The following is a 25,944-nucleotide window of genomic DNA, read 5'->3' as shown; positions in this document are numbered from 1 at the left end:
CTCACATGACTTCTGTGGGTTAGGAGTCTGGGCACAGATTAGCTGGATCCTCTGTTCAGAGCCTCAGAAGGCTAAAACCAAGGTATCAGCCAGGCTGCACTCTTACCTGAGAACTGGGGGTCCTCCTCCAAGTTGTTGTTGTTGTTGGCAGATTCAGTTCTTTGTGGTTGTAGGATTGAGGCCCTCAGCTCCTAGAGGCCACTAACCATTCCATGACTTGTGATTCTCTCCACAACGTGGCAGGTTTTTCTTCAGTGCCAGTAGGAGAGCATCTCTGCTGCTGCTTAATTCTCTGACATCTTCTGTGACCTCTAGACCCTCTTTTAAAGAGTCATCTGATTAGCCTGCACCCACTGGGTGTAGTCTCCCTTAGGATTAATTTAAAGTCAACTGATTTGTTAATTTATTTACAACTACAGAACGTCTTCACTTTTGCCATATAACACGGCCTAATAATGAGAGTGATACCCTTTTAAATTTATAGTCCTCACACAGGCAGGGATACAGAATGTGAATACCAGGGATAGGAGTCTTGAGGGCCATTTCAGATTTTTACTATCACAGACAGATTTCTTTTGTTTAGTGATAAATGCTCCCTTTATCATATATTGTTAGATACTCTGGTATCTGGTGTAGTATTGTATATGTATCTTTCATTGATAAGTCCATCCATTTTTGTGGCTGTACCATTATAACTAGGTTAGAATTAAAATGCATTTTGGTTTCTGCAGGCAAGACCTACTTAATTCATCTTTTGTGAATTTCTCTTTTTTTTTTCCGGTCAAATTAAAAAAAATAATAGATGTTTCATGCATATTTTAAAAAAAGATTTCATTTATTTATTTGATAGACAGAGTTCAGAAGTAGGTAGAGAGGTAGGCAGAGAGAGAAGGAGAAGCAGGCTCCCTGCTGAGCAGAGAGCCTGATGAAGGGCTCCATCCCAGACCCTGGGATCATGACCTGAGTTGAACAGGGCAGAGGCTTTAACCCACTGAGCCACCCAGATGCCTCTCCAGTCAAATTTTAGACTTTATTTCTCAAGAAACAAAAATTCCACGTGGATTTTCCTAGAAGTGAATAATACCGGTTTGGAAAAATTGGACACTTTTTGTCAGTATTGACAAAGTGGTTAATATTTTTGTCTTAAAGCACATTATTTTTCATAGTTTATAATGGAATGAAGTTTTAAAAATGTTTTTAAATCTATAAATACTGAAAATTGTGTGTTTGCCTTTTTCTAATCCTTAGGTTTATAGCTATTATTCTTTCTGGTTCATGTCATTGCCTAGGACTTACAGAAAAAAAGCTAAGGAATGGCTTAAGGAACAACCTTTGCCAGTGTTACTTTCGTTTTACAAAGTTTATTAAATTCCTTATATGAGTTCTGATCATTTGTTTTGTTTTTTTAAAAGGTTTTCTGTAGTAAAAAACATAAAAATTGTCTGTTTTTTTAAAATTTGTATTTATTTTTTTAAATTTCTTTTCAGTGTTCCAAGATTCATTGTTTATGTACCCCACCCAGTACTCCATGCAATCCGTGCCCTCTCCAATGTCCACCACCTGGTACCCCCCAACCTCCCACCCCCCACCCCTTCAAAACCCTCAGATTGTTTTTCAGAGTCCATAGTCTCTCATGGTTCACGTCCCCTTCCAATTTCCCTCAACTCCCTTCTCCTCTCCATCTCCCCTTGTCCTCCATGCTATTTGTTATGCTCCACAAATAAGTGAAACCATATGATAATTGACTCTCTCTGCTTGACTTATTTCACTCAGCATAATCTCTTCCAGTCCCATCCATGTTGCTACAAAAGTTGGGTATTCATCCTTTCTGATGGAAGAATAATATTCCATAGTATATATGGACCACATCTTCCTTATCCATTTTTCCACTGAAGGGCATCTTGGTTCTTTCCACAGTTTGGCGACTGTGGCCATTGCTGCTATGAACATTCTGGTAGAGGTGGCCCTTCTTTTCACTACATCTGTATCTTTGGGGTAAACATGCAGTAGAGCAATTACAGGATCATAGGGAAGCTCTACTTTTAATTTCTTAAGAAATCTCCACACTGTTTTCCAAAGTGTCTGCACCAACTTGCATTCCCACCAGCAGTGTAAGAGGGTTCCCCTGTCTCCACATCCTCTCCAACACATGTTGTTTACTGTATTGTTAATTTTGGCCATTGTAAGTGATGTAAGCTTGTATCTCCCTGTGGTTTTGATTTGAATCTCCCTGATGGCTAGTGATGATGAACATTTTTTCATGTGTCTATTAGCCATTTGTATGTCTTGGTTTTCTGTTCCTTGTGTTCTTCCAAAGTTTGTAGGTGCTCATCTGTGGTATTTACTGTACTCAAAATTTAGGAGTTTTACTCTAATGGTATATAGAGTTTTTAAATTCTTTTTGAGATTCATGATTGTTTTTGTTTAGTAGATTTTCATAATTTACATTCTCAGAAATCTATTCTATAAGATTTCCAATTAGGAAAAATTAAAAGTATTCTAAATTTTTTGTTGTATATTTTATATCATCTTTTTCACTTTTGATTTCATTTTTATTACTGATCTTATTTTCTTAGCAGATTACATAGACGTTTGTTCTTTATAATACAAAGCTGGTTATGACATTCAGTTCTATAAACACCATTGGCTTCCTACCTGCTCAAGGATGTGGTTCAGATTTCCTGAGAGCCAAGCTCTTTCTGTACAGGATCCTTCTACAAGTTTTCAGACTCACTTGGTGTCACTCAGAAGGTGGACCATTTATTCCACAGTAGCTGCAGCCACTACTGTAATACATTTGTTTGCAGAACATTCCATAGCATTTTCTGCCAGGTTGCTACAGCAAAGTAGTTTATTTATAATTCTCAGGACATTATTTAAATATGAAAGTCATTCATTTTGGACAGAGTTATTTGACTGTTCATTATCATATTCTTATCAGCTTATAGGGAAATCTGTCAAGAAACATGACTGAAGATATTGACATTTTGGTATTTTAGCCTACTTACTCTTATAACTAGAGGTTTAATACAACATATTCCATAATAATCTTTTAACTTGAGCTTTTTTCATACATATACCTGTGTTTTTCTTTTTCTTTTCTATGTTTTTTAATATACATACAGATATAAGCTTCAAGGTAATCCTCTTGCCCTAATCAATACTACCCCTACATATAAACCAGTTTTAATCTCCCTTTATCTCTGAAAAGTTGAGTCCTTTAAAAAAGATATCAAGCTATACCCAGGAAGAATCAAAGCAACCTTCCTTACCCACCTCAAGGATTTATAACCACCTTCCCGTCTTTTTCTTTTGTCAGCATTTCTGTGTGTTTGTTTTTGTTCTCTTATTATATAAATCTCATCCTTGGGGTTCATTTTGGCTGGGTTCTTTTTTTTTTCTTCTTCTTCTTATCATTTACTTTTTTTTTTAAAGATTTTATTTATTTTCCAGAGATAGAGAGAGAGAGAGAGTACACACAAGCAGGCAGAGAGGCAGGCAGACGCAATGAGAGAAGCAGGCTCCCCACCAAGGAAGGAGCCAGATGCGGGACTCCATCTCAAGACCCCGGGATCACAACCTGAGCCGAAGGCAGCAGCTCAACCAACTGAGCCACCCAGGTGTCCCTTATCATTTACTTTTGTAAATGATACTCTTTTTATTTGTCTATTTTTGTTTATATACTTTATAAATCTTACCTTTGGGGCCCATTTTAGCTGGGTCTTCTGTTTCTCTCTCTCTCTCTCTCTCTCTCTCTCTCTTTTTCTTTCTTTTTCGTGGTGACTTCCAATCGCTCAGAAGCATTCCAGAGTGCACCTTGCCTGGATCAGAGCTGATATAGTCCCTTTGTACATCCCCTCAACCACCTCTCACCAAAATGACTAGGAGGAGAAGCAACCAACAGAGGAAAAATTCAGAGACCCTGACTTCTCCATCAGAGCTATTGGATATGGACATAAACAGTATGTCGGAAAGGGAATTCAGGGTAACAATTATCCAGGCAATGGCTAGGTTGGAGAAAACTGTTAGTGACAACATAAAATCTCTAAGGGCAGAAGTGAAAGCTGCCCAGGAAGAAGTTAAAAATGCTATCAATAAGATCCAATCTAATGTAAATACTCTAACAGCTAGGGTAACTGAGACAGAAGATAGAATTAGTGATCCAGAGGACAAACTGATAGACAAAAAGGATCAGGATGAGGCCTGGAACAAACAGCTAAGAAGCCATAAAAACAGAATTAGGGGGATACATGACGCCGTGAAACATTCCTATGTCAGAATTATTGGGATACCTGAGGGGGTGGAGAAAGAAGACTAGAAGATGCAGTTGAACAAATTCTGGATGAAAATTTTCCTAATCTGGGAAATGGAGCCAGCGTTCGTGCCTTAAGTTCAATGAATCTAGAAAGACCTTGAGGGACTTGGTGAGACTGATGAATCATAATGTTAGACAAGAGCTTCTGAGGGCAGTTAGGGGAAGAGATTCCTTATGTACAGAGGAATGTCTGTCAGAATAACATCAGACCTGTACATAGAAACCTGGCAAGCCAGAAAGGGCTGGCAAAACAAATTCAGGGCACTAAATGAGATGAACATGCAGCCTAGAATACTTTATCCAGCAAGGTTGACATTCAAAATAGATGGAGAGATAAAGAGCTTTCAAGACTAGCAAGGTTTAAAAGAGTATGTGCCCACCAAGCTGGCGCTGCAAGAAATATTAAGGGGGGTTCTATAAAACAAGAAAGGACCCAGGAGTGTCATAGAACAGAAATTTACAGAGACAATCTATAGAAACAAGGACTTCACAGGCAACATGATGAATTAACTTCTGATCATTACGAATCTTATTTAAAAGGTCTGGAACCTTAACATTCTTTTGCCAGTCAGGATCTTTAGCAATGAATAATCTTCTGGTTAGGATTGTGTTAAAAAACAAAAACTAGAACTTGGTTTGGACCATTCTATAATAGTTATTCTTTTTTTAAAATTAACATATAATGTATTATTTGCCCCAGGGATACAAGTCTGTGAATCCTCAGGCTTACATATTTAACAGCACTCACGATAGCACATACTCTCCCCAATGTCCATAGCCTAGCCACACTATACCTCCCTTCCCACCCCCAGCAACCCTTTGTTTGTTTCATGAGATGAAGGGTCTTTTATGGTTTGATTCCTTCCCGATTCCATCTTGTTTCATTTTTTCCCTCCCTACCCCTCACAACCTCCTGCACTGCCTCTCAAATTCCTCATATCAGAGAGATCATATGATAATTGTCTTTCTCTGATTGACTTATTTTGCTTAGCATAATACCCTCTAGTTCAATCCACGTCATTGAAAATGGCAAGATTTCATTTCTTTTGATGGCTGCATCGTATTCCATTGTATATATACACCACTTCTTCTTTTTCCATTCATCTGCTGACGGACATCAAGGTTCTTTCCATAGTTTGGCTTTTGTGGACATTACTGCTAAAAACATTCAGATGCATGTGCCCCTTCATATCACTATATTTGTATCTTTAGGGTAAGTACCCATAAGTGCATTTGTTGGGCCGTAGGGTAGCTCCATCTTCAACTTTTTGTGGAACCTCCATACTGTTTTTCAGAGTGGCTTGTATTCCTGCACATTCTATCATTCCTCCTACAGCAGTGTAGGAGGGTTCCCCTTTCTCTACATCCTTGCCAACATCTGTCATTTCCTGACTTGTTAATTTTAGCCATTCTGACTGGAGTAAGGTGGTATCTCACTGTGGTTTTGATTTGTATTTCCCTGATACTGAGTGATATGGAGCACTTTTTCATGTGTCTGTTGGATGTCTTCTCTGCAGAAATGTCTGTTCATGTTTTCTGCCCATTTCTTGATTGGATTATTTGTTCTTTGGGTGTTGAGTTTGATAAGTTGTTTGTAGATTTTGCATACTAGCCCTTTATCAGATATGTCATTTGCAAATATCTTCTCCCATTCTGTGTCTTTTGGTTTTGTTGACTGTTTGCTTTGCTGGGCAAAAGCTTTTGAACTTGATCAAGTCCCTGTAGTTCATTTTTGCCCTTGCTTCCCTTGCATTTGGTGCTGTTTCTAGGAAGAGACTGCTGCAGCTGAGGTCAGGGAGGTTGCAATCTATGTTCTCCTCAAGGATTTTGATGGATTCCTGTCTCACATTGAGGTCTTTCATCCATTTTGAGGCTGTTTTTTTGTGTGGTGTAAGGAAATGGTCCAGTTTCATTCTTCTGCATTTGGCTGTCCAATTTCCCAACACCATTTGTTGAAGAGACCATCTTTTTTCCATTGGAAATACTTTCCTGCTTTGTTGTAGATTAGTTGACCATAGAGTTGAGGGTTCATTTATGGGCTCTCTATCTTTTCCAGTGATCTGTGTGTCTGTTTTTGTGCCAGTACCCTACTGTCTTGATGATTATAGCTTTGGAATAGAGCTAGAAGTCTGGAATTGTGATGCTGCCAACTTTGGTTTTCTTTTTCAATATTCCTGTGGCCATTTGAGGTCTTTTCTGGTTCCATATAAATTTTAGGATTATTTGTTCCATTTCTTTGAAAATATTAATGGTGTTTTGATAGGGATTGCATTAAATTTGTAGATTGCTTTAGGTAGCATAGACATTTTCACAATATTTATTCTTCCAGTACATGAGCATAGAATGTTTTTCCATTTCTTTATGTCTTCCTCAATTACTTTCATGAGTACTTCATAGTTTTCTGAGTACAGATTCTTTATCTCTTTAGTTAGGTTTATTCCTAGGTATCTTATGGTTTTGTGTGCAGTTGTAAATGGGATCGACTCCTTAATTTCTCTTTCTTCTGTTTTGCTGTTTGTGTATAGAAACGCAATTGATTTTATATCCTGACACTTTACTGAATTCTTATATGAGTTGTAGCAGTTTTGGAGTCCACAGAAAGTATATCTGCAAAGAGTGAGGGTTTGGCTTCTTCTTTGCCATTTTAGATGCCTTTTATTTCTTTTCATTGTCTGATTGCTGAGGCTAGGACTCCTAATACTTTGTTGAACAGTAGTGATGATAGGGGACATCCCTGCCATGCTCCTAACTTTAGGGAAAAAGCTCTCAATGTTTCCGCATTGAGAATATTTGCTGTGATTTTTTCATATATGACTTTTTTTTTTAAGATTTTATTTATTTATTTGACAGACAGAGATCACAAGCAGGCAGAGAGGCAGGCAGAGAGAGAGGAGGAAGCAGGCTCCCTGCTGAGCAGAGAGCCCGATGTGGGGCTCGATCCCAGGACTCTGAGATCATGACCTGAGCTGAAGGCAGCGGCTTAACCCACTGAGCCACCCAGGCGCCCCTCATATATGACTTTTATGATATTATGAAGTATGTACCGTCTATCCCTAAACTCTGAAGAGTTTTGATCAAGAAACGATGATGTACTTTGTCAAATGACTTTTCTGCATCTGTTGAGAGGATCATATGGTTCTTGTTTTTTCTTTTATTGATGTAATATATTATATTGATTGAATTGTGGATGTTGAACCAGCCTTGCAGCCCAGGAATAAATCCCACCTGGTTGTGATGAATTAATGTTCTATTGGATCCTGTTGGCCAGTATCTTGTTGAGAATTTTTACATCCATATTCATCAGGGATATTGGTCTCTAATTCTCCTTTTTGATAGGGTCTTTGTCCAGTTTTAGGATCAAGGTAATGCTAGTCTCATGAAATGAGTTTGGAAGTTTTCCTTTCTATTTTTTGGGAACAATTTCAAGAGAATAGGTATTAATTCTTCTTTACACATTTGGTAGAATTCCCCAGGGAAGCCATCTATCCATGGGCTCTTGTTTGTTGGGAAATTTTTGATGACAGCTTCAATCTCCTTACTGGTTATGGGTCTTTGGGTTTTCTATTTCTTCCTGGTTCAGCTTTGGTAGTTTTTGTGTCTGTAAGAATGTATCCATTTCCTCCAGATTTTCATATTTGCTGGTGTATAGTTGCTCATAATACATTCTTATAATTGTCTGTATTTTTTTTTTTTTGGTGTTGGTCATGATCTCTCCTCTTTCATTCATTATTTTATTAATTTGGGTCCTTTCTCTTTTCTTTTTGATAAGTCTGGCCAAGATTTTATCAATCTTATTAATTCTTTCAAAGAACCAGCTCCTAGTTTTGCTGATCTTTTCTACAGTTATTTTGGTTTCTTTTTCACTGATTTCTGCTCTGATATTTATTATTTCTCTTCTCCTGCTAGGTTTAGGCTGTCTTTGCTTTTCTGTCTCTAGCTCCTTCAGGCATAGGGTTAGGTTGTGTACTTGAGACCTTTTTTGTCTCTTGAGAAAGGCTTATATTGCTATATACTTTCTTCTCAGGACTGCCTTTATTGTGTGCCAAGGATTTTGAATGGTTGCATTTTCATTTTCATTTGTTGCCATGAATTTTTAAAATTCTTTCTTAATATTCTGGTTGACCCATTCATTCTTTAGTAGGATGCTCTTTAGCCTCCATGTATTTGAATTCTTTCCAACTTGCCTCTTGTGATTGAGTTCTAGCTTCAGAGCATTGTGGTCAGAAAATATGCAGGGAGTGATCCTAATGTTTTGGTAGCGGTTGAGACCTAATTTGTGATCCAGAATGTGATCTGTTTTGGAGCATGTTCCATGTGCACTAGAGAAGAACCTTATTCTGTTGTTTTGGGATGGAATGTTCTAAATATAACTGTGATCTCCATCTCATCCAGTATGTTATTTAAAGCATTTATTTCCTTGTTGATCTTTTGCTTAGATGATCTGTCCATTTCAGTGAGGGACGGTGTTAAAATCCCTTACTATTATCGTATTATTGTCAGTGTGTTTCTTTGATTTTCATATTACTCGGTTTATATAATTGGCTGCTACCATGTTAGCGGCATAGATATTTTCAATTGTCAGATCTTGTTGGAAAGACCCCTTGAGTATGATATAGTGTTCTTTATCATCTCTTGTTATATTCTTTGGCTTAAAATCTAATTTATGTGATCTAAGGATTGCCACCCAGCCTTCTTTTGATATCCATTAGCATGGTGAATTGTTTTCCACCCTTTCGCTTTAAATCTAGAGATGTCTTTGTCTAAAATAAGTTTCCTGTAGACAACATGTTGATGTGTGTTGTATTTTTATCCATTCTGATACCCTGTGTCTTTTGATTAGGGATGTTTAACTCATTTATGTTCAGGGTAACTATTGAAAAATGTGAATTTAGTGCCATTGTATTGCCTGTAAGGTGACTGTTACTGTATATTGTACCTGCTCCTTTCTTGTCTGTTACTTTTAGGGTTTCTCTTTGCTTAGAGGACCCCTTTCATTATTTCCTGTAGGGCTGGTTTGGTGTTTGCAAATTCTTTTAATTTTAGTTTTTCCTGGAAGGTTTTTTTGTCTCCTTCTATTTTTAATGACAGCCTAGCTGGATATAGTATTATTGGCTGAATATGTTTCTCATGAAAGTTCTAAATATATTATGCTAGTCCTTTCTGGCCTTCCAGTTCTCTGTGGTAAGTCTGCTGCCAATCTAATATTTCTACCATTGTGTGTTAGAGACCTCTTGTCCTAAACTGCTTTCAGGATTTTCTCTTTTTCAATGAGACTTTAAAGTTTTACTATTAGATGATGGGGTGTGCACCTATTTTTATTGATTTTGAGGGGGGTTCTCTGTGCATTCTTGATTTTGTTGCTTGTTTCCTTCTCCAAATTAGGGAAATTTTCTGTTATAGCTTTCTCCAAAATACCTTCTGCCCCTCTTTTTCTTTCTTCTTCTTCTGGCATCCCAATTATTCTAGTAATCTTTCATCTTATGGTATCACTTATGTCTCGAATTCTCCCCCCATGGTCCAGTAGTTGTTTGTCTCTCTTTTGCTCAGCTTCTTTATTCTCCATCATTTGGTCTTCTATATCACTAATTCTATTGTCTGCCTCTTTTATTTTATCAGTAAGAATCTTCATTTTTATTGCACCTCAGTAATAGCTTTTTAAAAAAGACTTTATTTATTTATTTGACAGAGAGAGACACAGTGAGGTTCCCAATCATTGGTACTGCCGCTTGTTCTTTTTTGTGTGTGTTGAGTTTTTCTATATTGTCATTTTTTCCAGGTAAGAATAGAAGAATGAGGGTACAAAATACTAAAAGGGTAGCAAGGGTCTCAGAAAAATATACACTAACCAAATCAGAAGAGACCTGTAACGGTGGGAGATGGAAGAGGGAAAAAAGAACAAAATATTTATATATTTTGACTGGTGAATAGGACAGAGTCACATACTTGATTTTTGGTATATTTTGGTCTGTTAGTATTTGGTCTGTTAGAAGAAACTACCTCCTAAAACTTTAACGAAAGAAAAAATATATATATATATGCAACAATAAGGTTAAACATGAGGAAGGGATGGAACATGACTGTAAAGATGAAAATTAAAAAGGATTCTAAAAAAGGAATTGATAAGATAAGAAGTTAGTTGAAAAAAGAAAAAAAGAGGAAAGAATGTGATCAGGCTGGAGACTAGAACAAAGCCAAGCCCTAGATTTAGAGTATATTTTGATCTATTAGAAGAAATTATATCCCTAAATTTTAAAGAAAAAAAACCCCTATATGTCTACAAGATATAAGGTTAAATACAAAGAAGGGATAAAATATGATTGTGACAATGAAAATTTAAAACGATTTTGAAAAAAGCATTGTTAAGAAAAAACAGTTAAAAACATTAAAATATGAAAGAGGATTAATAAAAATTAGAATAAGAAAAGCATAAAGTTAAAAAAATTTAACTGTGAAAGATTAAAGGATCATGAGAAAAAGACCATGAATTCTATGTTTTGCTTTCCCCTAGCTCTGGAATTCTGCAGTTCACATTGATCAGTAAACTTAGTCCTATCTGGATGTTCTTGCTGATCTTCTGGGGGAGGGGTCTGTTGTATTGATTCTTAAATGTCTTTGACTGATACGGAATTGCACCACCCTTACCAGGGTCCTGGCTAAGTAATCGGCTCAGGTTCACTCTCCGTAGCATTTGTTTCCTGAACACTTTCCATACAGCTTTGGAGGGTGGGAATGCAGGTGGTGGCCTCCCAATCTCTTGCCCCATAGGAGCCGAGAGCTCAGAGCCCCACTCCTCAGTGCACCCTCAGAGAAAAGCAGTCAACCCCTCCCATCTTCCTGGTCTCTGTCCACACTCCAAGCTCACCCAGCCTTTGACTGAGAGTTTCTATCTCTGGAGAACAGCCCCATTTGGAGTCTCCAAACCCACCATATTCCTATAGCATATTCCTGTGTCATTCCTCCCAGGGGAAGAAGAAGGGGGTCTCCCCAGATCTGCTGCTCGTGGGGTCCATGCTTGAAGTGCAGTGGCCTGACTGTGCCTTGGATCATGGTTTTAAGGTAATCCAGAGCTGAGAGTGCACTGCTTGCTTCCATCTCTGTGGCTAGCTTCTTCAGTCCAATACTTGGGAGCTCTGCCACACTCAGACATCCCTGGCATTTTTGTGTCCCCACAGGTCCTGAGACCACTCTGTTTCCACAAGGGCTCCACCCCCCACTTAGCCTCTGGAGTGACTTCCATCAGTGGGGCAGACTTCTAAATGTTCTGATTTTGTGCTCCGCTGTTCTCTCATTTGCCTGGAGCCAGCCCCTCCCGCCATGGTCTGTCTTCCTTTTGTTTATGATTCACTTCGCATGTCCTACCCTCCAGAAAGTGGTTGATTTTATGTTCCTAGAATTGAAGCTCTTCTCTTCTGTCTCCTGTTGAGTTTGTAGGTGTTGAGAATGGTTTGATAACTATCTAGCTGAATTCCTGGGACCTGGTGATATTTCAGTATCCTACTCCTCCACCATCTTGCTCCTCCCCCAAATAGCTATTCTAATGACTTAATATTTCCTTTTAGATGATCTAAAATTATGCACTTGCCTACTTATCTCAACCCATATTGAATAGGTTGTCAAGTATATAATTTTATTTTCACTAGTGATTTTTCAAATGCATCTTGTACTCTTTCTATTCCCTTTTACCTGCCTCTATTGACCATCACTTTTTAAACTCTTTCTATCCAACGTTACCCTTTCTTGTCCAATGTTAGCTGAAATGTCCCACTCCTCTGAGAATGTTTTCATGACCTCTCCAGGCAGCACTGAACATGTTCCATAGACTTGAGAATTCTTCCAATGTGTATCCCTTTGTTATAGTCATTGATTTCTCATGTTTTTCTTCTGTGGCTATAGTGACCATTTCCTAATTTTTTTTTAACATTTTTTTAAAATTTATTTTATTTGATGACAGAGATTACAAGTAGGCAGAGAGGCAGGCGGAGAGAGAGAGAGAGAGAGAAAGGAGGATGCAGGCTCCCTGCCGAGCAGAGAGCCCGATGCGGGACTCGATCCCAGGACCCTGAGATCATGACCCAAGCCGAAGGCAGCGGCCTAACCCACTGAGCCACCCAGGCACCCCCTAATGGTTTTGTATTCTTAATACTTAAAACAGTATCTAAAAACATGGTAGGCACTCAAATAGAAAAGTAAATGTTTAGATGTCTTCAGAAATTCTCTGTGGTTGGTTTTCCTCAAGATAATTGTCATAAGCACTGGATATTATACACAACTGATGAATTATTTAACACTATATCTGAAACTAATGATGTACTCTATGTTGACTAATAGTACTTAAATTAAAAAAAAGTAATTGTCTTAAGTTCATGACAGAAGAAACAAGTTTCTCTGGGGCTAATTTTAAATATTTTGCTTTTGGGGTTAATTTTAGTTGCAGAATCTTTTAGAACCTCTGTTTATCATTGTTAAAATATCTATGGTGCCCAGAGCAATCTATATTTTCAACACCATCCTGATCAAAATACCATTGGCGGTTTCCAAAGTGCTGAAACAAGTAATCCTAAAATTTGTATAGAACCAAAAGACCATGAATTGCTAAGGAAATGTTGAAAAAGAAAAAGCTGAGGGCACCACGTTGCCTGATTTCAAACTTTATTACAAAGCTGTGATCACCAAGACAGCATGGTAGTGGCACAAAAACAGAAACATAGACCAATGGAACAGGGTAGAGAGCCCAGATATGGACCCACAACTCTATGGCAAATAATCTTTGACAAAGCAGGAACAAAATATACAGTGGAAAAAAGATAGTCTCTTCAATAAATGGTGCTGGGAAAATTGGACAGTTATGTATAGAAGAACGAAATTTGACCATTCTCTTACACCATTTGCTAAGATAAACTCAAAATGGATGAATGGCCTCAATATGAGGCAGGAATTTATGAAAATCCTAAAGAGAACATAGGCAGTAACCTCTTCAGCATTGGCCACAGCCAGTTCTTTCAGGACACATCTCCAAAGGCAAGGGAAACAAAAGTGAAAATGAACTTTTAGGACTTCATCAAGATAAAAAATTATCTGCACAGCAAAGGCAACAGTCATCAAAACAAAGAGGCAATCCATGGAATGGGAGAAGATATTCGCAAATGACACTACAGACAAAGGGCTGATATCGAAGATCTATAAAGAATTTCTTAAATTCAACACCCCAAAACCATAATCCAGTCAAAAATGGACAGAAGACATGAAGAGACACTCCTCCAATGAAAACATACAAATGGCTAGCAGACATGAAAAAATGTTCATCATCATTAGGTAGTCATCAGGGAAATTCAAATCAAAACCACACTGAGATACCACCTTACACCAGATAGAATCACAAAGATTAACACTGCAGGAAACAACAAATGTTGGAGAGGATGTGGAAGAAAGGGGAATCCTTCTACACTGTTGGAAGGAATGCAAGTTGGTGCAGCCACTTTGGAAATCAGTGTGGAGATTCCTCAAAAAATTAAAAATAGAGTTACACCATGACCCAGCAATTGCACTACTGGTTATTTACCCCAAAGATACAGATGTAGTGAAAAGAAGGGCCATATGCAACCCAATGTTCATAGCTGCAATGTGCACAATAGTGAAACTGTGGAAAGAGCCAAGATGCCCCTCAACAGATGAATAGATAAAGAAGATGTGGTTCATATATACAATGGATTATTACTCCACTATCAGAAAGAACTTTTACATCAACATGGTGGGACTAGAGATTATGCTGAGTGAAATAAGTTAAGCAGAGAGTCAATTATCATATACTTTCACTTACTTGTGGAACCTAAGGAATAATATGGAGGATATTAGGAGAAGGAATGGAAAAGAGAAGGGGCAGAATCAGAGTGAGATACGAACCATCAGAGGCTGTGGACTCCAAGAAACAAACGGAGGGTTTTAGAAGGGGGTGGAGTGGGGAGATGGGTGAGCCTGGTTGTGTAAGGAAGGCATGTATTGCATGGAGCACTGGGTGTTATATGTAAGCAATGAATGTTGGAATACTACATCAAAAACTAATGATGTATTATAAGGAGACTAACCCAACACAATAATTTTTTTTTTAAATCCCTGTGTTTATCATCTCCATAGAGAATATATATACCACTGTTTTAATATGAATTGCTTTATGTAAATTGTGCCTGGTAAAATACTTCATGACATGCACAAATGGATACCTCAAATGTTGTTCTTTATTAGAGTGGAAATGAGTTTAGCTACATAAAAACTTTAAGGACTAAAATGGACCATTTTTTAGCAAAATTTTTATATACCAGGCAAGGGTGGAAAGAAAGGAGACAGGAAGAGAGTTAGCATTTTAAAATATATATATAGTGAAATGTCATTGTTAAACATTGTGATAGGTACCATAAAGGCAATTATTTAAAGGTTTTAAAAATTTGAAGTAGGAATTTGCTACCTCACTATTTGGGAATAGTATGTCAAGAATGAAATAAGCTAAAATAAATATCTCACATACTCATGTCCACGTTTCGGAGATGAGAAAACTGGGACTTAAAGAGATGAAGTTGCTTGCTAAGCCTAACCTACAGTAGGACTCTAAATGCACTTCATTCTCATTCTAAAACCAGTTCTGTATGCTTTTCAATGAAAGTGGAATAAAACAAACCAGTGCTACTTCCTTCCATTTTACTTCCAAACTGGACTTTGTATTCATCCTGCATACTTTTTTTTTTTTTCTTCTGCTTGTAAAAGGTGTCCCAACTTGTCCATACTAATATCTCTCTTTTCTAGATTTACCTCCTTTCTCTGGTTCTGCTTCTCTTGGCTTCAGTTTACATGTAAGTTCGGATCTTCTTCATTCTCAACTATAGTTATCCCTCAGATTCTCTATTCTGAACTTGGACACCCGTCCTACCATTTAGAAACATGCAAATGAAGCTTATTTTCCTCATTAAATTCTCTGATTATGCTCCCATTTGTTTAATCAAATGAGTAACTGGTATCACTGGCAGTATCTTAAATCTAAAGCTAGGTTTGTCTCTTTTTACCCTTACTGTATGTAAGATATCCCTTACTGTCTGATGTTTTTTCCCTTTCTTCTCCCTTTGATTACCTTTGCTGTCTCATAAACATTTGTAGACTCCAGAGGTGAAAATGTAAGCCTTCTCCTCTTTTTTTCTTCTGTGCTTTCTTCCCATTTATTATAATCCATGTTCTTTAACTTCAGCTAAAATTACAATATTATCATTTTCCATCTTTACACTGAGCTTCTGGTTAACATTTTTAATTATCTGCAAGACCATTCTAGTAGGAGATTCCATGGGCTGTTTAAAATTGATGTGCCTTAAATATAATTTCATATACTTCCCCATCCTCAGTGTGTAAAATGTCTTTCTGTTTCTATATATTGGTAAATAGGGTCATAATAGACCTAGTGGTTCAAAATAAATGCCTCAGATCCACTTTCAAAGCTTGCTTTTTAATACCACTTCCTTTAATATCCCTGAACTCTCGTTATTCCCAAATACATTCTGTTTTTTTCAGCATTCACCTCTATTGCATTATGGCCGACCTTCCTCTTCATCTTCCTATACTACTACCTGCTAACTAGTTTCTTCCACCTTCAGGCTATGCTTTCTAAAACAGATTTTTCACTTTCAAGCATCCATTGGTTCTTTGTTGTCTATACTGCATAGAATTCTTAGGATTGTGTGCAATGGGGATAGGTCAGAATTTCAAGTGAGTCATCATGTGTTCTCTGAAGAAACAGTCAGTATACATAATCTTTTCATGATAAAGAGGTTAAGAAAGTGAAGCTGCATGAAATATTCTTGGATGAAGTTAGACATAGTTACACTATGCGAGTAAAAAACATCGTAGGGAACATGAGGGAAAAGTCCCAGATTCTTACCTAGCATAGCTTGCTGTTAACAATCTCACATTGACATTTGTATTTTTAAAAATATTTTCATGTTTTTTATTTTTTATTTTTTTAGAGAGTATATGTGCATGCATGCAAGAGCAGGGGTGGGGGAAGTGCAAAGGGCTAGGGGGAGAGAATCCCAAGTAGGCTCTCCACCCAGTGCCAAGCCTGAAGTGGTACTTGATCTCATGATATTGAGGTCATGACCTGAGCTGAAGTTAAGAGTCAGATGCTCAACCCACTGAGCCACGTAGGTACCCCTGACATCTTTTATTTCTGTCACTACAGTTCTCAACCAGTGGTTTATTTATACTTTGTTACTAGACCCTGCCATTTCACATCCTTTCTGTATTAGTTTCATTTTGCTCCTGTGACAAATGACCATAAATTAAGTAGTTTAAAATAACTCAATTTTTGATGTTTTAGTTATGGTGGTTAGGAGTTCAAACTGCATTGGACTCACCTGGTTAAAATCAAAGTGTTGGTATGACTGCATATTTTCTGGAAGATCTAGGGGAGAATCTGCTTTCTTGCCTTCTCATTTTCATTCCTTGGCACATGTCCTCTTCCTCCATGTTTAGCATGCATCACTCCAATCTCTGACCTTTGCCTCCATCCTTATATTCTATCTCTGTGAATATCATTCTTTCACTGCCCTTTTATAAGGATGTTTTTTATTGCATTGTGCTTACTTGAGTCATAATCTCCCATTGCAAAATCCTTAATTGAATTACATCTTCAAAATTCCTTTGACATACGAGGTAACATGTTCACTAGTCCCAGGATGTGAATGTGTTTGTGGGTGGGCATTATTCTGTCTACCAGAGTGACAATTCCGTTATACTTTATCCTAGACGCAGAAGTCTCTTTACCTTAAAAAAAAAAAAAATCTTTCCTTTATGACCTAACTATGCTTCTTCCTCTGAAAGCTCTTTGCTGTGACTCTGCCAGACCAACCTGAAGCAGAATTAATAGATTTCTATCTCTATTCCCTCAGCACATTATACTCACCATATGGCAATAGGGCCAGTCTAATTAAGTAGGTAAGCATTTGTTTCCTTTATTGGTCTATGAGCCTTCTTTATTAGAGTGCATTGCATTGTCTTTGTGTCTCCACTACACCATAGCATAGCATCTTGTAACTACTATATGTTTAATAAGTCTTTACCAAATGATGAGTTGGAACGCCAGAATTCAACTTCATGTAATAGTAGCCACATTCAATCTGTCATACATTCACTTTTTCAGCTAAAATTTACTGAGCATTGGAAATAAAAAGATGAATAAAACATGTTCACCCTGATGGGACTTCAAGTCTAGGAAGATAGAAAGACATAAAATTAAAGAGATAAGCTAATAGCTTGAGGTAGGCTGTAAAGAAAGCTGGTATATATAGAAAGTTTCTCAGATGAGAGGATGTAAGTTGTATCTATGATAGTGTTAACAATAATGGCAACAGCATCAACGGTAGTGTGAACAGTAACAATAACAGCTTTCATTTATTGACTTTGTTGTCTACCTCTTCTAGGTACTATGCTATATACTGTAATGATACCTATTTTTCAAATGAAGAAGCTAGTCACAGAGAGGTTATTTGCCCAAAATAATATAGCTAATAGGTGGTGAAAGTAGGATAAGAACCTAGACTGATTGCCCAAAACCACTGTAATATGCTCATTCTCTTTAAGGTGTATAGTGGTTTACATGAAGTTACATGGTGATGGTATTAACAGGACACAGGCAGATAATTTCAGGTCCATCCATCCATAATTTGAAGCTACTGGAAATTAAGTCATTGATACGATGAGCCATCATGTGACAATAAGAATGTACAAAGAACATCACTATATTTATATATAGTTGGTATTGGGATTTGTGGGTAAGGATTTTAATTATGCAACAAGTATAGTAAAGCTTTGATGTTTATGAGTAGATACCTTTGATCTGTCTTTCAAGATAAAGTATAATAAATTATATCAAAGAGGTTTGTAAAGATTATTGTAGGTTGATCAAAATGTTGAATCTGTGATATGCCATATATTTCTTCCCTAATACACAGCATTTCAAGAGGCTCAATTAAAGATCTAGATGTTACCAAATTGCTGCTTTCCAAATCAATTTAGTTTTAAGAAATAAAATTGTAGACTAGCTTGTGTGCAAAAATAGAAACGAAATGACTGATGAAGTAGTATTTTGAACAAGAGTAAAGTAATAAGATAGTTAAGCTGGAAGGTCCTGCAGTGTATAGTTGAATCCTGGAGTTTCTTGGGTAATGCTGATTAAACTCACCCTGAGAGAGGAACTGATTCTCATGGCTAACCTGAAGGCTGAAGATACCAACTTGAAGATTTCCTGCAGCTCTAGTTGGTGCAGTGGCTGGGAAATGGGATTCAGGTTTTAGGATCCATGACTCAGGCTTGCACGGTAATGTGGCAGTTCATCAGATATGTTTGATGAGTTGGTTTTTCAGGCTAGGTTTCATTTATGTCTTTATGTGAACTCAAGGTCCTTGGTTAGAAAACTGAAACAGGCTATCGTCATTTAAAGGAGCTATAGTTAAAATAGCTTATTTACAGTGCTTAGTTTAAAAATTCACTGACTTTCTGACTAAAGTGATGATGGTATCACTTTACTTCAAGTGAATAGATAGTGATTTTTGTCTTCTGAATTAAAATGTGTCTTAACAGACTTTTATTAATGCAAATGAATTAATCATTTAGAAATATTCAGAGGTGAAAAAAATATTCAGAGGTATCTGCAGCAATAGGAGAGCAAAATATGTGACTGTCAAACTACCATTTCAGCTTCCTCATTTTTAATAAAGTCATAGCAATTGAAAGTTGAATATGATCAGTCCTCAACTGTCTTGGAAAGAAACTTGTGCTGTCATAGATTGACAATATATTTGAACTGTGTTCTGACTTGCTACTTTTTGAAATTCAGTCTTTTACCTCTAATATCTCAGTCTTACACAAAAATAAAAGAGGGGTGATTTTCCAAGAAATACAGTGTTTCATTTTAGTTAATTTCAAATGAAATTTATCTCCCTTTTGAAATCTAAACACCAGGCTAATTTCCCTTCTAGTATCCCCCTGAGAGCCTTGTAAAAGGAAGAAATGATATATCTTTCTGTAGCTATCAGAGACAGCGTACTTATTTTCAATAGAGACAGTCTTAAAATTCTCTTGAAGTATCTTTTAGAGATTTTTGAAAGAGAATTATAAAATTATAATTAAATCTTTACAGACAGAAATTTATTATTTCTTTTTGATGGGAAAGAATTATACAGAATAAAATCATATTCTATTGTAACATGGAACATTAAAAATGTCAGTGTTTGGTAATTTATATTAAAAATCAATTGTTAGTGAAATAGTCTTTTTGAAGGGATTGTTTCTACTTACTTAAATGCAGTTAAGTACTCTAAAGAGAAATTAAAAATGTTTAAATGATCTTAAGATTTTAAAACAAGTTGGGGGCCCCATGGAGACATAATTTTGGCACTACCTGTTTGGATTTTGCTTAGCAACCACACATATAGGAAAACATACAGATTCTGTTCACATTCTTTGCTCTTGTGATCCCCACTGCCCCAATTGTGTGCACGATCAAAAGTTGAATAAAAATCTTAACATATTGCTATATATTTTTAAAATATATGTTTTTCTTTTTTATCTTTGCTTTAGGGAACAGCCTTTAAAAGCTGGAAGATGAAAGCTCCGATTCCACACTTGATTCTCTTATATGCTACTTTTACTCAGAGTTTGAAGGTTGTGACCAAAAGAGGCTCTGGTAAGCAGTGTATCTTTCTTTATTCTCCTTTTATGGCTTGAAGTGATGGTGCTACATTTACACATGTGCCATTTGTGGAGAGATTGATAATTAATGGGGGCCAATGTTGTAGAAGTATTGCAGACACATTTTTAAATGAATGGAGATTATTCACAGGGAATTAGAAAGATGGGAATAGGTTGAAAAAATGTAGCTTATATAATCAATTACTATGAATTTGAAGGGATTTAAAACCAAAAGCTTGTACTTTTTTTTATAATTTTATAATATGATTTTCAATATTTGTTTATGAAGAGTTTCATTTTAACTTTTGCATGGAAATATTGTGACTTATTTTCATGTTAACTTTACTGTTACCATTTCAATATCAGCTATGCTTTGGGCAGATTCTGTTTAGGGTTGTACTTCAGCTGATTTGCTAGATTATTTTGCAGGTATTTAAAGAAAGCACCAGAGTTATTAAATAAAAAATGTCATGGGGGAAACATCCTAACATGTTAGTAGAAAAGTACAGAGGTAAAGTAGAATGGCAATAGGAAAGGAGCTGCTAAACAGAATAGCGTTGAAATTTATGGAAAACTTTGTGTTATAAGACATCTTGGTTTTCAGTTGACTGTTGCTACTTAGAGTGAGTGAAATATATGAGGCTATTGAATAAATACTGTTACCAGTATGAAGTTTCATTTTGTCTAATAAGTGACAAGTGACTTGCCACACTCACATTTTATGTGGGGTTACAGAATTTTTGAAGCTATAGTTTTTGAGTATAATGGAGGAAGAAATGTGTTTAGTTGCGAGAACTAGAATGTGTTGTATGTTAGCTCTAGAGAGACAGTGGGAAAATGAAGAGTTAATGTGTAAGAGGCTGCAAGGTGTTGTGATTATTAAGAATTGTATAAACAAAAGTATCTTGGGAATTCAGAAAGGAGAAGGAATGAAATGGCCTAGATGGGGCTACAGCAACCATTCTCAGTCCCTTAGATTAAGAGGCTCCAAACTCATATTGATTATCTTATGAAAAAGTCCACATGCAAGGGAAGTAAAGAACAAGTCTGCTCTCATGAGCCCCCCTCCTCCTTTGGATGAAAGTCTGGGGAAGAATTGAGGGGTATTTGTGCATATATGGACAAGGGGATGATGTAAGATTGAGAATAAAAGGAATTTTATTGAGCCTCTTGGCTCTAGAACTTTTTGGTTATTGCACAGCTGTTGTATCTGCCATTGATGTGGTTGTAGACAATGGGAAAAATAGTGTTTCTATGTTGACACATTATTTCATATGTTCCTCCTGGTGGATTTTTTTAAATGGAGAAAATTCTAGAGCAAGATTATGATGTGGTGACTTTCATAATTCCAGTGGGTTACTGGCAAATACCAGATGTTTTTATTTCTTTTTCTGCCACTTGTACAGAAAGTTGAGCATACCTATGGGAGTTACAGTAGATACAAGAGGGAGCAGGTAGTGAAGGAAGCTGGTAATTTCTACAACAGTGCTGTTTTCTCCAATGGCAATTTACATTAAAAGCAATTAACATGGATATTTGATATACTGGCCGCATAGAAGGGAAACACTTAACTGTCCAAGTTTTAAAACAAAATGAAACTATTAAAATAGAAATATTGAATGAATCTTAAAAAGCTTAATTTTTTCTGGTTATGACACTTGGTTACATAAAATTTTTTTCGTTCTTTTTGTGTATGTCAGATTTAAGATTAGTATATTAAAGTGCAAATGTGACTTTTTTTCTACCATCAAATAGTGGTGACAAGTCTAGTCTATATAAATTGTAATTTGGGGGAAAAACTTCTATTAAATCGGGATTTACTTTGTTTGTTTGAGTAGCAAGGGAACAATGCTAGAAATTTGGGACAGTTAGAAAATCCATAACTCCTTCTGCTCCAGAGACCTGAGAAAACTCAGTGACCTGTCTCAAAATCAATTTTCTATTTTAATGATAGAATTATTTTAAGAGAGTGGTCATAAAATGCTGCTCTACGTTTGGCAGAAGTTCTAAGGCTTTGTTCTCCTCTATTAACAAATGTAGTTGCCACATAGCCACTTAATATCTCCCAAGCCAAATGTGTTTTCGGTATCATAATGTAAAAATGATAAATAAGGCAGATACTGAGATTAAGTGGCAGGTTTGATTTATTTTTCTGTGTGATGTGAATTAAGATAGCTTCTCCCACTATGTGTGTTAAGACCCAACTATAAAAGTCTGTTTGTATGATTTTTGAATACTAAGCATGCAATTTAGGAATAAATAATATTACTTTACCCATATACTTTCATAGCTGACACTCATTTCAGCTGATGCCTGTTACCATGTCACCTTTGACAAGAGGAACAGATATGTAGCTTACTGAAGAGCATCATTACTGATATCCATAGATCAAGTAGAAGAGGAGTGCACTTGGCATCTTCTCCTTAAAAGATTAATGGCTCAGTCTTCATGCCGAGTCCAACCTAGGAAACCAGAGGCACCAAGGCCAGGGAATAAAAATCAGTTTTTGATGTTTGATTTCACATACTAACCAAGAGGGCTATTTATCCTTGTTCTTATCATTTAATTGTTTTTTTATTTTTAATTTTATATATCTTTTTGAAAATACAGTAAACATCATTTAAAACCGAATAAATGAAACAGGATGGGATTGGGAGGGAGACAAACCATAAGTGACTCTTAATCTCATAAAACCCAATGTTTTTCATGTGTCTTTTGCTAAAATACTATTTTTAATTCACTGTGACTACTAGAAAACAAGAACTAGATATTTTAATAACTAAGAGCATACTAAACATGATTATAGTACACATTAGGAATGCTGAATTTTTTATGTCACATCACTTGTTTATAACATTGACTTTAGATAAACACATATGGCCATTCCATAAAAATGTAGAAGTAGGTATTTGTTTCTTACTAGCAGAACTAATTTGAAAGCAATAGGAACTCTTCATAAACAGGCTGGAGATGTAATATTTTTATCACATTGCCTTACACCCCCATTGCTATGAATTTAAGGAACAAATTAAGTATAATGAAATTATGTCATCATAACATTCTTGGTTGAAATATTAAAAATTGAGTTTTATGACATTTTGGGTTAAATATCACATTTGGGTGTGTATGTGTGTGTGTGTGTGTATATATGTATATATACATATACATATATACATATATATGTATATAGACACTAGATTCAATCCTTGCTTGTTATAATCATATATGTGTGTGTATATATATCTAGTGTCTATATACATATATATGTATATATATATATACACACACATATATGATTATAGCAAGCAAGGATTGAATCTAGTGTCTCAGGTCATGTTTTAAAGTTTTGCCTACATTTAGAATGAAGGCCTTTAATATCACTGGGAGTAGATCTTTAGCCTTTGTACCCAATAGATTTTCTTTTGCAACAATTTTCTACCTTGTTTTTAGTTTTTATAAGCAGCACTTGAAGAAAGAAGCAAAGATTTTCAGTAATACCCATTCTCCTCTAGTTTATGAAGCACTGTAGCAATTCAGTAAATAAATATTTGAGTTGCTGTCATTTGTCGAATTCTGTACAAAAACCCATGTAAAGCAAATGCTTGCTTGGAGAGTCTGTATCTCCACCAGTCCAGTAAGGTTAGCTTAATGTTCTCGTTGGTATGTGTGAGTGGGTGGGTGAGTGAGTGAGTGTGTGTGTGTGTCTGTCTGTCTGTCTCTCCTTCTCTCTTCCCTTTTTCTTCCCTTTTCTCATTTCTTCCTTTCCTTCTCTTTGTTGCCTCCTCTTGCTTTCTCCTCTTTTTCTCTCCTCCTTCCACCCCTTTGTCCTTTTTTTAATTAGTGTATTTGTCTGCAAACAAAACAACCTATTTTGAATATTCCCACTGTGTATTTGTAGAACTTCTTTTTAACTACAAAAATACTGTCATTACTTTGTTTGAAGGGTTAAAGTCCATGAAATACCATGTCTTCAAAAGGTTATTTCAAGAGTGTAGCATGGACTCTGTTCAAAATGGCTATTACATATTTTTTATTTTGTGTGACTAAGAGGATATAGAATATGATTCAGAAGCAGGGGTATAATATAAACTGTTAAAAGACTGTTATGTACAAAGTATGGGTATAGTATTTGTCTGCAAACAAAAGAACCAATTTTGAATATCCCTACTGTTTATTTGTAGAACTTCTTTTTAACTACAAAAATACTGTTATTACTTTGCTTGAAGGGTTAAAGTCCATGAAATACTATATCTTCATAGTATTGTTTGGGAACTAAAGTATGAGTTGTGATTTGGTCCAAGAGTTGGGGTTGTGGAATATAAATTGAATCCAGAGGGACCTGGATATAGAGAATTGGGAACAGAAAGGGATCCAGACCTTTTTGTTGTTGTTGTTGTTGTTGTTTTGTATTTTGTTTTGTTTCTCTTTGCTTTCATAATCATCTATAAAACGTAAGATGACGAGTGCAAGTGCCATGATTTATATATACTTATAACCTCCACAGTGTCACATATGATACGTGTTTTAGAGTCTGGAGTCCATGATGATTACATGAATGTATGAATGCGTGACTTTAAAGTTTAGGTTGGATTACATCAGTGAGGATGCTACAAGTGTTAGGAAAATAAAGGTAAAATAGGCATTTAGGAAAAACATTTTTTCTTAAATAGAAATTAGTATAATGTATAATATGAGACTGTTGAAGCAAAAGATATAAACTCAGAATAAGCAGTATCTAAGAAATACTAAGAGTTTATATGAAGACAATGAACCTTTGCAAATCATGAGTATCTTCACGAGCTTGGAGTGCAGTTCAAAATCTTCCAGAAGGCAAGGAAAGTGATTCTTTAAATATTATTGCATAGGAATTTTACTATATTTAGTTCTGCTTCAAAGAAGTATTGTCATTATGCAGGCATTTTGGTTTTAATGGTATTGCTCAATATAGATCACTGGGTAAAGGATGTAGTGTAGTTCATGATTACTGACACACATTAAGTAAGCAACTGACTTCAGTATAGAAAAAAAAAGTATTCACAATTATTTAGAGCATATGGAGAATAGTAGGTGGCTATAGTACTACAAACCAAAGAGTATATCTTATTCTAGAAGGTATTTAGGATGTGTAAAAGCTACTAAAACCAGTCAGCTATTAGAGAGTAAAAGGTTTACAACAGGAAGTTTATCTTCTCTTTATTCTAGAACACGACAGTGGACACCTGTTTATGTAAAATGTTTTAGATTCAGTTCTTTCTGACAGCAAAAGGAAGTCGTCTCTCAAGAGGTTCTGATCTTTGTTATTTCTGGATCTCCATTTTTTAAGAGAAATAAATTATGCTACTGTGTAAAGAAATTGAGATTTAACTGAACAGGAGTGAGAAAGTTTGGTGGGGTGTTTCCATTTCATGCCAATGTGATTTATGAGTATCAGCCTCGTGAACATTCCAGAAAGTCAGTGAGCTTAATTCCACATGATTAAGAAACAATCTAGTCCCCAGCATCTGCCTTTTATTATGGTACTATGTATTTATTCCCAATTTGCCAAATACGTAAAAAAAGTATGAAGTATTTCTCCTGTTTTTCCTTTGGGATAGCTTATAATAGCAAACTTCTGAGGCTTTGTTTCTTTACTTTTTGAAAAAAAAAAGTACTTTGTTTTTTCTTGGAAAAAATTCCCCTCTTCTATGTTCTTGTTTCTAAAATAAATCTTGAAATTAGGTCTAGAATAATTTTAGTATTCATTTGAAATAATGAATTAGACGAAGTCTAATGAACAAATGGACAACCCTGACAAAATTATCCAGCATATTTTTTTTAAATAATCATCTGATATATGTAAAAATTTCACCATAAACTTGTTCACCTTTAGTTTTCAGTACGATTTTATATAGAGTTAGTGTAGATTA

This window comes from Mustela nigripes, chromosome X (genome assembly GCF_022355385.1).
Source record: "Mustela nigripes isolate SB6536 chromosome X, MUSNIG.SB6536, whole genome shotgun sequence".
NCBI classification, from domain to species: Eukaryota; Metazoa; Chordata; class Mammalia; order Carnivora; family Mustelidae; genus Mustela; species Mustela nigripes.
The sequence above is the reverse complement of the archived record's forward strand: the minus strand, read 5'-3'. Positions refer to the sequence as shown.